General features: G+C 39.7%; 1 pseudogene; it reads right to left on the minus strand.

Moving 5' to 3' along the window:
* Positions 1-927: 927 nt before the first annotated feature.
* LOC138813449 (elongin-C pseudogene) lies at positions 928-1,351 on the minus strand (annotated as a pseudogene).
* Positions 1,352-3,133: the final 1,782 nt, after the last annotated feature.

A 3,133-nucleotide genomic window follows, 5' to 3' on the forward strand; every position in this document is an offset into this window, starting at 1 on the left:
TTTTTTTTTTTTTTAAAAATTGTATTTTATTTTATTTGAGAACATACTGTACAAAGGGGCTACAATTACATGGGCAGGATAATGCGTACATTTCTTACCAAGCATTGCAGCCTCCTCCTTTGTTTACCCTTCACTTCCCTTCCCCGCCTCCCCCCTCCCCCCACCCAATTTTACCCCCCTCCCCCCACCCAATTATACTCCCCTCCCCCCCCCACGCCGGCATTGTAAAGCTGGTTTTGACATGACATTTTGTCCTTCTCATTGTTGCAACAGGTCCACCTGAATCCTTAAACGACTTGTTTGTCCCCATCTACTCCACATGTTATACTGACATCAAATATAGTGAAAACGGGGGTTACACTGTGGGGGAGGGACATACAAAGCAACAAAGAAATAATCTTATAAATGCATTAGAAATACATGCATGAAAGAAACGAAAACATTAAAATACATATTTAAGGGTTCATTTTCCTAACATCACATTATCTGACCTTTTCCGCTTGACTCATACCTATACTAGATATTGCAAATAAGGGAAACCATGGGACCTATGCTTCTTTGGGCCTGGCTTACTTCACTTAATATAATTTTTTCCAAACCTTTCCATTTCCTAACAAATGGGGAAATGTCATTCTTTCTGATGGAGGCATAGAATTCCATTGTGTATATATACCACATTTTCTTGATCCATTCATCTACTGAGGGGCATCTGGGTTGGTTCCATATCTTAGCTATGGTAAATAATGCTGCAATAAACATAGTTGTGCTGGACTCACCAGCCTTTCTAAGTTATGCTTGACCTTTTACACTGGTGTGAGATAACTTGTGGTTTTATTTGCTTCTCATTCATGTTGGAGGTTGCACATATTTTACACCCATTTTGGTAATTTCTATCTTTTTTTTAACAGTTTATTATAATTTATTTTATTTAACAATCTAGGAAGTTCGCAGCCATCAGCAGTTCCAGTGCAATTTCAGGTGCAATTGGAAATTCAGGAATCTCGGTGGAGCTGTTAGTGTAGCGAACCTTGTAGGTAAAATACATGCATACTTTTGATAGCACATGTGAAGGGATCTCTCTAAAATTGACCTCATTGGTTTCATTCTCAGCAAACTGACCCTGGCCACTCAACATGGCTTTTATTGTTCCTGATGTTAGTGCATGCTCTCTTTTTACAATAAATTCGTGACCATCAGGAGATATTAACTTGACATCAGGGCCTTCACAGCCACCATAGGTTTTCTCCCCTCCATCCATTATGTTCTTATACAATTTTACTTTGGTTCCACAGGAACTTTAGTAGTTTCTTGCGAATCCCGCCGCTAATGCAGCCGCCGCAGCAGTCTTCCCCGGCGTGGGTCATTTCTATTTCTTGGGAACTGTCTGTATAAATCTATTGTATGATGTTGGAATAGGCCTATTTGCTTTTGTTTTTCTCTTGTGTTCTTGAAGCTTTTTATATCATTTGGATATCAACCCCATATACTGAACATGTCCTCTCCAATTCTGTAAAAGTTTTCTATGCACACTGTTGAGTGTTTCTTTAGCTGAGTAGATTTTTATTTTAAGGCAGTCATCTATTTCTATTTTTACTTCCCGTAATTCTGAGGTTTTCATAAAAGTAATTCCTTCACAACTCCAATATGATAGAGCAATTCCTTTATGTTTGCTTGTGGTAGTTTCATAATTTCATGTTTTAAATGGGAGCATTTCATCCACTCTGGTTTGATCTTGGTAGGATGCTGGCTTTGTTGTTTGGTAGATATCTAATTTCTATACTTCATTTCCTGAAGTATGGAAACTGTCCTCTCTCCCATGTTTTTTCTTACCTTTTCAAAAATAATTATTATGTGAATACTATACAGTTTTGTTCCAACTTTGTACAGTACAGTGAAATCACATAGTTCAATGCTGTTGATTTGGCTCTAATATATTTGGTTCTAGTATAAAATAGAGATTTTTTTGCCAGGCATGGGCCTTGAACTCTGGGCCTGGGCACTGTCTTTGAGCTCTTTAGCTCAAGCCAGCATTCTACCACTTGAGCCACAACACGTCTGGTTTTCTGGTGGTTTATTGGAGATAAGAGTCTCATGAACTTTCCTTACAGGGCTGGCTTTGAACAGTGATCCTCAGATCTCAGCCTCCTGAGTAGCTAGGATTACAGGTGTGAGCCATGGCATCTGGATAGAGTTGCCTTTGATATGGATTTAGGTTTGTGAAAGACAAAAGGATTTCCACCATAACGACATGTTCTGAGAAAACCCTAAACAGAAAAACACACTGTTTTGGCTCTATCAGTGCATCATAAAAATGTATTCATCCATATTTCCATATTTAGTGCAAATTACCTGTGTGAAGGTCAAAGTTCAGAATACAAATGTGCAACTCAAACTTAGCATCAACTTGGAGTTACTAATGTGTCATTACTGGTTTCAGCAGCACCATTGCTTCCCCAGGTGCATTTGTGAAGACTTCTGCATATGGAATAGTTACTGAAACCTTCCTGGATCACCTGGCTATGTTCTGTGACTGTTATGAATACTGGGTATGTGACGCAACCCCGTGGTTGTGATACACTACTAACTTTGGTTGACTGACATCTTAATGGCCTGGACTTTTTCTGGTCATTTCACATGCACCTGACATGGCATCTTCCAATACCATCAAGTTACATCATCCCACATGGCTTTTGTGCAAAAACTGTCTTACACAGATGTGTCCCAGAGAACTTCATCCCTGGGGCCTCACTATCTGTAGTCTTAGATCAAATCATAGCACCTGAGGTGGAGAAGAGGGTCTGCAAACTGTTTTCCAACCTGTGTTTTTCTCCTGGATGCGGGCTTCAGATGTAGAGCCCCAGGGCTGAGAGTTTTACACATTTCTCCTGGGCACTAGAGGTTGGTGTTATGAAAGTATGTGTGTTAGGGTATCCATCACTTTCTATAAAGACCCACTTGCACATCTACACCCCAATTCATGAAACTTATACATATCCCTGACACTGTGGGCTTTGCTTCCAGCCAGAATTTCAGTGTGTTGCAGTGATGTTTCCTTTGACTTTTCTAATCTTTTTCCAGCTTACCCCTTTTGTGAGTTTCTTGGTTGACACAAGCTGCTTTTCTAGAATGAAAA

The sequence above is a fragment of the Dipodomys merriami genome, unplaced genomic scaffold (assembly GCF_024711535.1).
Source record: "Dipodomys merriami isolate MVZ:Mamm:240054 unplaced genomic scaffold, mDipMer1.0.p SCAF_6, whole genome shotgun sequence".
Classification (NCBI taxonomy): Eukaryota; Metazoa; Chordata; class Mammalia; order Rodentia; family Heteromyidae; genus Dipodomys; species Dipodomys merriami.